The sequence below is a fragment of the Ambystoma mexicanum genome, chromosome 9, assembly GCF_040938575.1.
Source record: "Ambystoma mexicanum isolate Mex_15411 chromosome 9, UKY_AmexF1_1, whole genome shotgun sequence".
Lineage (NCBI taxonomy): Eukaryota > Metazoa > Chordata > Amphibia > Caudata > Ambystomatidae > Ambystoma > Ambystoma mexicanum.
Genome location: NC_090931.1, coordinates 1,520,407,107 through 1,520,419,247, shown reverse-complemented (window position 1 = coordinate 1,520,419,247; position 12,141 = coordinate 1,520,407,107).

The window sequence follows — 12,141 nt, the reverse complement described above, 5'->3', positions numbered from 1 at the left end:
TGCCCTCCATCACTTGCAGCCAGGCGAGATCGGAGGAGAGAAGAGACTCAAGGCCATAGGTAATCATGGGCGCAAACACTTGGATGTATAGGTGTCTTGTCCCCCACAAGGTAAAGCCGCCCTGCTTGTTGGTAAACGACTATATTAATGCTGTTACTTGCATAGCCCTGGTTCTACGTCCTTGCCGGCACAAGAGGTAATTGCCCAGCGGCTCAATATCCACCCCAAGATACCGATAGGATGGAGCATAGAGTATATGGTTATTATGTACCCACAAGTTGACTCGGGATGCTCTTTTCCTAGTGAATCTGAGTACCTTAGTTTTATCTAGGTTTATAGTCAGACCATTATTCCTTGCATAATCCCACAAGGTATCCACAGAGCGCCTGAGTCCAGCTATGGTATTATCAAATACAACCAGGTCGTCAGCATATGCTAAGACAGTGCAAGGTGCCTCACCGATTTTTGGAGGGCAGTTGTTGGCAAGTGCTGCAGGGATATCATATACATAAAGATTGTAAATGAGGGGTGCAGTTACGCATCCCTGCTTTACCCCCCTATTATGGATCACCTGTCTAGTCACACTGCCTTCCTTGTTTAATCTGAGGCACGCAGAGGTATTATGGTGCAACTGCCTTAGATAGTATAAAAGACCAGGCGGGCAACCCATTGTTTCCAACTTGATCCATAGCCTTGCTCTGGGGATGGAATCAAAGGCAGCCTCGAAGTCAATATATAGAGCATAAAGCGGTGGCTGCCCCTTGCAAAGTGCCCGTGTGCGAAGCATGTCCATCACCCAAAGATTGTGAGAGGTGGAGAAATCTCTCCGGAAACCACTTTGGAATCTGCTAAGAATGTTGGTCTGTTCCACCCACTTCTGCAGCTCACTAAGCAGTAACACAGCAAAGAGTTTGCCAGTGATGTCCAGCATAGAGAGGAGCCTGTAGTTGTTAGGGTCTATGCGGCTACCTTTTTTGAACACAGGGACGAGAATAATCGTTTGCCAGGATCGGGGAATAGTCCCCTGAGCTAAGATCTTTTTAAAGAGAATAGAGAAGAGGTGAGCCCAAAATGCAAAGTAGTTCTTAATTACTGCATTGGCCAGCCCATTAGGGCCAGGGGCTCTGGAGGCCTTAAGGGTGACTATTATGTTGTGAATGGCCTCAGCTGAAACATCAAACGGCGGGGGAAAGGGAGCCTTCACTCGAGATATACTAGGAGCCTCCGCCTCTCCTGAGTTACGACCTAAAAGGAATTTTATCCATACTTCTTCGCCAATTGGATTGGCTAATGGTCCGTTAACCTTCTCTCTATTCTCGTTTAGGAGTGACCATATGCTGCGAGAATTTCTAGTACAGATAGATTGTAAAAGCCTTTGATGTCTATTGTTCCTCTCTGCCATTTTTATGCTCTTAATGCAGGCTCTAGATCTGTATTTCCCTTTTCTAACTTTCTCATAGTAGTCAGCTCCCAATAAGTTCATGTTCTTAAAACCCCGCATCCCGGCTCTATGCCCTCTTTTGGCATCCCGGATTCCCTTATTATAGGGGAGATTTCTGCCCCCAGGCTTTAACATGTGCCTAGTTTTTATGGTAGCATGTAGGCCAGAGAATCCCCGAATCCAGTCTTCTATGTCATTTGCTTTCATGAGGTCAAAGTGAGGAAGACCCCATAAGGCAGCGGATTTAAGTGCTTCAGGCCGCTCTTATATTTTTCTCCGACCAGACTATTCTAGTACCAGAGCAGTTGGTTTGGATACTGCCAATATTAGAATGTGAAAGGGAGGGGGGGAGGCGTAATGAACAAAGAAGCAACGCATGGTCGCTCCATCTTCATTTAAATAATCAACCTCTGCGGCCAACAAATAGTCCTCAGCTTTACACTGTATCTTTCGTGATGTGACCGTATTAACCACCCCTGTAAGTAAACCCCCAAAAGGGCGACCCTTGTCACCCCTTTTAGCAAATGACTGATATGTGACAAAACCATCAAGTAATAGGGGATCCAATGGGCCTCATTACGACCCAGGCGGTAAGTTACCGCCTGGGTCGTACCCTTACCGCCATGGCGTAAACTGTTTACGCCATGGCGGAAAGGGGATTTACCGCCCCATTCCAAGGTGAGTGGGGCGGTAAATCCCCATTTCCCATTTACCCTTCCCCATTCCCATTTTTGCCCCATAGGGCATAATGGGAGTGGGGAAGGCGATAATTACGCCACCGTAAATTACGGTGGCATAATTATCTCCAAGGTCCCTTAGCGCCAATGATTTTAACGCCTGCGGCGTTAAAACCACCATGGCGCTAAGGGACCTCGGAATCATGCATTGAGGGTCGGCGCCGTTTACGGCGCCGTTAACCCCTTAACGCCTGATTCCTAATGAGGCCCAATGACCAAGTTTCTTGAAGACAGATACAGTTGTGTTTGGACAATAAGTCTACTGAGCCCTGTGGCCTTAAGAGATGTCATGTGGATCCCTCTCCTGCGGATCCACGTCGATGTCAATGTCGACTGCCCTCAGTTCTTCTTTGAAGTTTCTGATTAGTTGCGCAGAAGCCAAAAAAGTACAATGAATGGTCGAGACATGTGAATTAGGCACCTGCAGGGGTTCAATAAACAAAAAGTCATCAGATTTCAGTACTCAGAGTTGAGGGATGTAATGCAGTCTGGTTAAGAACTCAGAGCGTGACAGCCAGGGATTTTTTCCGCTAGGATAAAGATTCTTGATAAAGCAAATGCGGTTCTCATTACACTCCTCTGCTAAGCTTTTTTGGCCGTGACGTGTAGGCTCTGGTAATTCTCCTGCTGCTCCCGTCTCAGAGTTCTTCAAGACATATGGGGGTGCTGAAATCAAGGTCCTGCTCAGGGTCCACCAGTGAGGTTTAATCTAGGTCCGCCACAATGGACTTCTCCCCCGGTACTAGCCAGCCTGAGAGGGGACCCTTTATCAGTGCCGCTCGGGCCGCCGCTCGAGCAAGTCTTTTCCTGGCTTTTTTCGAATGAGTTTCTAGGGCAGTCCGTGGGCCAGCAGTAGAGAGTGTGGCACTCGTTGTAGCTTTCTTATTTTTAAGTGCCTTCTTGGCCAATCTACGTTGTTTCCGTGAGGGGGTGTCAATCTGGAAAAGTGAATACCCTTCATTTTCGATGACAGACGTATCTTGATGGCCGAAGGCCAACCGTCTTATGCACAGAATCATAGAAATACAGATTGCCACACTTGACCAACGAACGGCCATTTTAAACATAGCAAGAATCACCATTTTGCTTGTTAACCATTGCTCATTGCTTTCTGTCTAAACTGCTTCGCAGCTTGCGATTCTTGCAAAATTCTGCCTACGCTGCACAACTGTTAACATTGTTGTCTGAATATGAAAAGGGTAAGGCGAGGCTGAGGAGTTCGCTGAAAACTCCCCGCCGTAGCCCAGCAAGGAATGTCCGCGCTCCCCTCCTGCAGCCTTGAAGACAGGCAAAGAGGGCATTTAATCACTTCCCAGCTGCCAGCCAGTCTCGTAGTATGATAGAATATGTTAGAATAAAGCAGCTAAAGGCTTAGAAAATGCTTTCCTTACGCCCCCCCCCCCCCTCACTGAGCCCTCTAGAGCGTGTCGGCTCCCAGGACATGAATAGTACCTCATAGATAGCGAGGGCCGGAATGTGACTCTTCCCCCGTGTGCAGCTTGCTTCTAATAACAGAAACGCTGTGTTCTATTCAACATCTAGAGAATGCCTCCGCACTTGCGGAATTACAGATTGTTATTGAAGATGATATTAAGGGTGTCATAATTGTCACAAATGTCCATCATCGCTCCAGGATCAGAGAAATGCAGTAGATGGGAGTGTTAAACATGAAAAACATGTCACAGCTGATTATATGATATGTGATTTGTATATATGGAACTGATGTACGGAATTCGCTCTCTTGCGTCCCTCGAGGTCTGTAGACACACGTCGCGGGGCGTGAGACGACCATTGGCCAATTGGGACTAATTTGCTTGCAATAAACCCTAGCATTGGAAATTTGAACCTCGTGTCTGGCGTATCTTTTCGTGTATGGTTATTGCCTTGTTTCCATAGCACGAGGGACCACTAAGGGCCCCTTTCAGGGGGAGGGGGAGCCCAAGGACTTTGTGCAGGCTCCTGGTCCTCTATGCACGCTGCTGGTGCATCCTCCCCTTGGGGGCTCCCATGAGGTGAAGTATCCATGGCAGCTTCCTCGGGAGTGATTTCCTGCTCTTCCATCTCTTCCGCTATGTGTACAGCGTCAGATAGATTTGCTTCCGCATCGTCTCGAGGGAAATCCTTAAGTTCTAGCGCCAAGGTGATGGTGTTGGTATTTGTCAGAATGCATCCTGACATTTGCAGAAGTATTTTAAGCGCAAATTGAAGGGAGGCCACCGAAGATTGAAGCTCAGCTATCGCAGTTATACTTTGATGCGGGCTATTGTCCTCCTCAGTCTCATTTACAGGTCCATCCTCCATGGAAGCCATCGCTAGATTTGGAGGGGCAGACGGGCGACCGCTGCTATCCTCAGGATTTTGCGCACACGAAGAAGTGCTAATGTTTTCCTTAACAGATGTTATACTACTCGATGCCTTCTGGGGAATCTGTGACAACATTCCTCTCTGTATGTCTAAACAAAGGTCAAGCAATGAATTGTTGTCTGTCATCGAAGTTAGTGGTATTTAAGGAAATATTACCACTTGGGCCTGGAACCATCGCTTCCTCATTGATGGTTGAATTTATTTCAGGGGGAGGATTTACAGCAAAGAAGTCAGTGATAGCTCCTTGCGCAACCGGTATATAATTTTTTGCATACTTCTTGCGTTTGTCACCTTTCTTGTTGTTCTCCTTACATTCCTTCACAGGTTTTGCCTTGATTTTCCGTAAATTGAAAATCGAATGGGGAGCTCTTTTCCCCCGCTGCATGGCTGCAGAGTGGCTCCAGTTACTTTATCTAGGTCTTACCAAACTAGCAGATGTGGAGATCAATGCAGTGGTTAGGGAGGAGAGGAAGATTCCTAGGTAAAACAGCCAACCAAGTGGTTACTGACACCACTGCCTGGCGTCCTCCAGATCCACAGCCAGGGATACAGGCAGTTAATACAGATCTCCTCCCACACTTCCTCGCGCCCAATGCCTACTAAGGACGCTTCCGAGCTTCTCACACTGGCCAAAAGGAGGATTGCCTTCAAGGGACCCACCTCAATAGCAAAGGCCACCAGTCTGAATGGCCCTACCTGTCCAATTACCTGCTGTCAGGTAGCCAGCTTCCCGCGTATTCAACAGCGTTTGTAGACAATTTGCTCAAACGCTGAGCGGCTTTCACAAACGTGCAGCGTCTCGGGCATCAAAAGGCCGGCTTTCAGCTTCCTGCTTCAGACATCCGTCTTAGGCCGGCATTTTCCGCGCACTCCGCGTATTCCGTTATGGCCGCAACTCGGCGGCCGAATTAAACATTAACAAATCTCATGAATAAAAGAGCAAATTCACTTTTTCAAGAAACAAAATAAATAAAAGATTCCATTACAACAGCACTCTACAAAAACATGATAAAAAAAGCTCTAATTTGCACAATATCCCAGGGTCAACGTACTGTATGGGATACATTACTCACCGTAATCGTATTTCTGATGCTTGTATCTGCTTAGATTCACATGCTGTGCATAGGCCGACATCTAGTGGAAGCTGCGGAGTAGTAGTTTGTTTTTCGAAACGCGAAAATGGGCGTCGACACAGGGCGTGCCAGTAATACTATCCCTAGTGTGACGTCCCCTGTACCCAAGATCCCTCACACGTCTAGGATCCTCAGATTGTATTTATTTTTCTGACATGAGGTAGCATGAGGAGTAGCGTGAGTACAGATAATTCAAGCAGATAGATAGAAGGTAAGACTACAAGCAACCATGCGCCTTCTCTGAGGGGAGGAAGGGTGGGTCGCATGTGAATCTAAGCAGATACAAGCATCAGAAATACGATTACGGTGAGTAATGTATCTCTTCTGAGGCTTGTGGAATCTGCTTAGATCACATGCTGTGCATAGATTAGCGAGCAGTACCTGAAGAAGGAGGTGGGATGTGAGAAGGGTCATGAGCAAATAGGTGTCTTAGAACCGCTTGTCCCACTTGTGTATCTGTCTTGGAATGAGTGTCAATGCAGTAATGCTGAGTAAAAGTGTGGATAGAGCTCCAAGTAGCTGCTTTGCAAATGGTGTCAAGGGGTACATTTGCAATGAAAGCCAGAGTGGCCCCCCAATGCCTCTTGTAGAGTGGGCTCTTGGCGTGAAAGGCAGAGTCTTTTCAGAGAGTGAGTAACACAGCTGGATACAGTTAATAATCCACTTAGAGATGGCACCTTTAGAGACGCGATCCCCCTCTCTGCCTGTAGCTACGGAGACAAACAGCTGATCTGTTTTTCTTGGCGGTCTGGTTTTATTTACATAGTAAAGGACCGCCCTACGCACATCTAGGGTGTGTAGTTTCACCTCAGCTGAGCTTTGAGGGTCCTGGAAGAAGGCCGGAAGCTCGATGGACTGGTTTACGTGGAATTTAGATATAAACTTAGGCGAGAACCTAGGGTGTGTGCGTAAAACCAGTTTGTCTTTATGGACAGTAAAGAAAGGATCCTGCACTGACAGAGCCTGAATTTCACTGACCCTTCTTATAGAAGTAATAGCTACTAAGAAGGCCGTCTTATAAGTCAGGTGTTTGATACTGCTTTTATGCATGGGTTCGAAAGGGGGGCCCATGAGTTTAGATAGCACCACATTAATGTCCCACCCTGGTGGTGGGTTAGAAATAGGAAGGTGAAGTCTCTTTTACTCCTTCCATGAAGGCTTTAACTACTGGTACTTTCCACCACGAAACCTTGTTATGGGAAGTGGTGTATGCCGACAGGGCTGCCAGATGTACCTTTAGTGAGTTAAAAACCAGTCCTGCATCCAGCAGGTGGAGCATGTATGTAACGATAGTAGGAGTACAATCAACTGGGTTGATTTGTCTACTCTGGCACCATATCACGAATCTCTTCCACTTGTCAAAGTAGCAGCGCCTTGTGTTTGGTTTCCTAGATTCTTTTAGGATGTCCATACACCTCTGTGGTAAATTGAGATGTCCAAACTCTATGACCTCAGGAGCCATGCTGCCAGGTTCATTGAGTTGGGTTGTTGATGCACTGTTTGACCTTGGTGCTGGGACAGTAGGTTGTACCAGGCTGGAAGTTTGATGGGCTCGCACACCGCCATCCTGCGTAAGTGTGGGAACCATGGTTGTCTTGCCCACATGGGAGCAACTAGGACGAGTGTCATCGACTCTGTTCATCTTGTTGACCACTTTCCTGATGAGAGGAGTTGGTGGAAAAGCGTACGCAAACATCCCTGACCAGTTCATCCACAGGGCGTTCCCCTGGGAGTCTGGTTGGGGGAACCTGGATGCAAATCCTGGGCATTGTCTGTTTTCGCTTGTGGCGAATAATTCTATAGTGGGGAAACCCCACTGAGAGAAGATATCTTCTACGACCTCTCTGTGTAGAACCCATTCGTGTTCCTCTGGGAGGGAGTCTCTGCTCAAAGCATCCGCTAGGGAATTGAGCTCCCCTGGAACATGTTGTGATGACAGGAAGATGTTCCGTCTGAGTGCCCATATCCAGATTTTCTGGGCAAGCTTGGACAGATTTGGTGAACGAGTCCCCCCTTCTTGTTCAGGTAGAACATGGCTGTCGTGCTGTCCGTCCGGATTTGCACTGACAGGTTTAGTAGGTAGGGCTCGAACGCTTGAAGTGCTCTGAATACTGCCAGAAGCTCTAGCAGGTTGATGTCGTTCTTGGCTACTGAGGGAGACCAGAGACCCTGGGCTGTGTGGTGGAGATGGTGAGCTCCCCACCCCGTCAGGCATGCATCGGTAGTGACTACTGCCTGTACCTCGGGATCGTAAAAAGGTTTTCCCTGAGCAAGATTCTCTCTTGTCCACCGGTGAAGGCTTTGTGCCAATGTTGACGAAACGACCACTAGATCGTCCCACTGACCACTTGCCTCAGACCACTGTTTCGCCAACCATTCCTGCATGGGACGCATGCGCAGGCGCGCGTGGGTGACCAGGTAAATACATGACGCCATCATGCCTAGCAAACGCATTGCTTTGCGTACCGTAATTTGGTGACCGGACTGATATTGCGGAATTTGCAGTAGTATATTCCGAATTCTTTCCTCTGAAGGAAATGTCAACCCCTCTTGAGTATCTAGGATTGTTCCTAGGAACTGTTTGGAGGTGCTTGGCACCAGGCTTGACTTTTTCTCGTTGATTGAGAAGCCTAATTCGAGGAGGAGGTCGATAGTCCTTTGAATGTTTGTCCTGCAAATTACTGGGGTTTCCCCCGTTATGAGCCAGTCGTCCAGATAAGGGTACACCGGGATTGCTTCCCTGCGTAGGTGTGCAGCCGCCACCGCCAGTACCTTGGTGAATACCCTTGGTGCCGAAGCTATCCCGAAGGGCAGTACCTTGAACTGGTAGTGCTGACTGTCCATCTTGAAGCACAAGTACCTTCTGTGCGCTGGGACCATGGAAATATGAAAATAAGCATCTTTCATATCCAAAGTTGCCATGTAATCCCCCTTTTTAGGAGGGGGATTACCTCTTGTAGAGTAGTCATTCGAAACTTTTGGGGCTTGACATACTTGTTGGCAGGCCGTAAGTCCAATACTGGGCGCATTGTCAAATCTTTTTTTGGCACAAGCAAGGAAGTTGAATAAATACCCTTGTTTACCTGGTGTCCCGGGATGAGTTCTATCGCGTCCTTTTCTAGCAGATTGACGATCTCTTCTAGAAGGATCTTCTGGTGTTCCAAAGAGTGTATTCTCTGACGTGGAGGATGGTCTCGCGGACGCTCTAGTAGTTCTATACCGTACCCTGCGGATACTGTTGACTGCACCCATCTGTCTGATGTGATCCCTTCCCAAGCCTGGGTGAAGTTGGAAATGCGTCCCCCTACTGGGGTTGCGTGGGAAGGGACCCTGAACCGAGCGTCACTGTTTTGGTGGAGGCGTGCCACCTCCCTTATTGGGGCTGCCTCTACCACGTCCTCTCCTATTACCCCTGTCGTAACCCTGGGTAGACTGTTGGTTACCTGTGTTCCATTGTGTACCCTACCTCTGGGGATAGCTTGAACCTCTTTGGGAATTTTGGCCGCGTGGGCGACGAAAATTGCCATTCCCTCTCCGATTAGGGGGTTTGGTGGTTAGCTGGCCTAGGGATTTGAGTGTTCATACTCTTCCTTAGCATTTTTGAGTGTGTCCTCGACTGCCTTACCAACAACAAGTCCGGCTCCACCGGTTTGTCCGATAATGACGCTTGAGTTTCAGGCTTGAAACCAGACTGGCGAAGCTAAGCGTGTCTTTTTATAACAGTTCCTTCTGCTATAAGTCTGCGGGCGTTGTCCGCGGCATCAAAGGTTGCCTTTAAAATACATCCTGACACGGCTCTCCCCTCCGATGAAATTCGCGCCAATTGGCTTTTTAGGGGTTCTGGTGCGGAGTCTATAAGTGCCGCTACCTCTTCCCACTGATGGCAGTTGTAGCTGGCCAGCAGGGTGGTGGAGTTGGCGATTCTTGCCTGGTAGGCGGAAGTGGAGGCCACTTTCCTGCCTAACCCATACAGTTTTTTGCTCTCCTTGTCGGGAGGAGCTTCAGACGATGATAAAGGTGTTCCAGCCCTCTTGCGGGTATTGGTAACAACCAGGGAGTCCGGTTTTAGATGGCCCCTTATATATAGTGGGTCTGTCTGGGCTGGCTTGAAAAGTTTTTCAATCCTAGGGTTCACTGCTCTGGTGAGATTGGGATTAAGGAGTGACAGGTATATTCTTCTTTGAATAGATTGTAGGATAGGAATGGCCTGAGCCACAGGCCTCCTTTCTCCCACTAGCTCCTCTGCAAAGTCTTTTTCCTCCTGGGCACCTAGGGTGTCAATGTGGAAATGAGCGGCTGCACGAGACAGCACCTCATTCAGGAGCGGCTGATTGTCGATCGGGGAGTCGGTAACCCGGGGCCTCTCTCTGTACTGGGGAGTCTACCCTGTAGGGGTCTTCCTCCTCTTCCTCCTGATCCTCATCATCTCCATAGTAGCCAGTCCCAGTTTGTTCCTCTACCATGGCCAAATCTGGGTCCTCACCAAAGGATGTTTCTCCTTGGAAATGAGAGTAGGGTTGGATGTAGAAGGGGTCCGAAGACCCTGTAGGTATCTCAAAGTGGGACCTTTTACCTGGAGATATGGGATCCTTAGAGCCAGAGGGTGTTGACCCGTCGGGCGTATAGGCTAGAAAGTGCTCTGGGTTTTTTGTATAAAAATCTGCCAAAGAAGACATCCGTGACATCACCCTATCTATGTCAGCACTGGTCCATTCCCTTGAACTGGGAATGTTTTTCCCTGGGAGTTTTTCCGACTTATCCTGAGTAGACTTGGTGGTCTGCGCAGGGGTCTTGGTGTTATCATAAGACTTGGACTTGTCTTTCTGTTTTTGAGGAGTAGAGTGTTTTACGGGCGTGGAAGTGGCTAAAGGCTGCTTCTTCTGTTGTTTCCCCCCCTCCCCGTGACTGGAGGAGTTGTTTCCCTTGTGTTTTCGGCCCCTCAGGGATTTTCGACGCCTGGCGTTGAGTATCGGGGGTCTGTTCCCTATCCTTCGAGCGTGGAGGTAAGGGTTTGGGAACCGTTGGAACTTGGTCTGCAGGCGCCGACTTCTGGAGTGCGGCCTGGGGATGGAGGTCGGTTTCGTCTTCTGACGACCGAACTTCCATGACCTTAGGGAGCGAGGCACTCTTGGCAGTAGTGGATGTATGCCTGGCGTCGTGCGGCGATCTAGATCGCGAACGCCCAGAGGACGCTGATTCGGACCGTTCCCAACGTGCCTCTTTACGAGAGCTCGACGTGCGCGTTGAGTCTCGGTTGGTCTTTGTGTGCTTTGTGGTAGTGTCGTGTGAAGCGCTAGTGTCGCCGGGGTGTTCCCCATAGCCGGCCTGTCGGTCGACCTTCCGAGGTCGGGGACTTACGTTCGGCTGTCTTTCGACGCCATAAAGGCCTCGCCGTCCGAAAGTGCGGCGTCGCTGAAGGCGCCCTCCGCTGCCATGGCCTCTAGACGCCTGGCGTGATGGGCCCAACGCTTGGTTGAACGGTCCTTAAGTGTTTTAGGTTTAAACCTCCTACAGGCTCTGCAATTTGCTTCAGGGTGGTCCCTCGGCAAGCAGAGGTTGCACGTCTCGTGCCTGTCGACCCAAGGGTATTTGCGATTGCACTTGGGGCAGAACTGAAAGGGCGTACCCTCCATACGCACCTCGTGGCAGCGGGCTGGTAAGTGTAGGAAATATATATATATAGTGTATCTATATATTACAAGAGTGTAGAGTGTGACCACCCCCCACTCTCCCTACTTGCAGGGCCGAGGCCAGCGGCCCCGGGCCAAGGCGGAAGCCTCGAAGCCCAATTCCGGTCGATATCTTCCCCGATCCGGCGTCGAGTGTAGAAGTCGGTATCTCGACGTTGGGGTGGAGAACGGGGTAAATTTAACGATATTTTTAGCAAAACTATGGCTTAGCCAGGGAACTCCGCGAAGTGCTTCCGACAAGAATGGCGTAAAAAAACAATCTGAGGATCCTAGACGCGTGAGGGATTTTGGGTACAGGGGACGTCACACTAGGGATAGTATTACTGGCACGCCCTGTGTCGACGCCCATTTTCGAGTTTAGAAAAACAAACTGTAATACTCCGCAGCTTCCACTAGATGTCGGCCTATGCACAGCATGTGATCTAAGCAGATTCCACAAGCCTCAGAAATATCGATACAAATTAATCTAGTAAATTTGATGTGGAAAATGCACATCCAAAAGGCTTGGTATTTGAATAATCTATAGAGGCTGTCTTTCACCTCTACCCCTTTTAAATTTCATGTGAGGAGATAAGCACTGGAAGATGTAGTAGTGGTCTGAGCCTCAATGATAACATATATCACTAGGGGGGTGGGAGGGCGACATTTCTGTTCAAAGGTGGTGTTCTAGAGAGATTCTGAAATCTCCCTCTTGCTTCAAAACAAAGCATATAGGCTAAGTGATGATTAAACCTATTTGCAAGGTACTTATCAATGTATATTCAATATATTCCTTA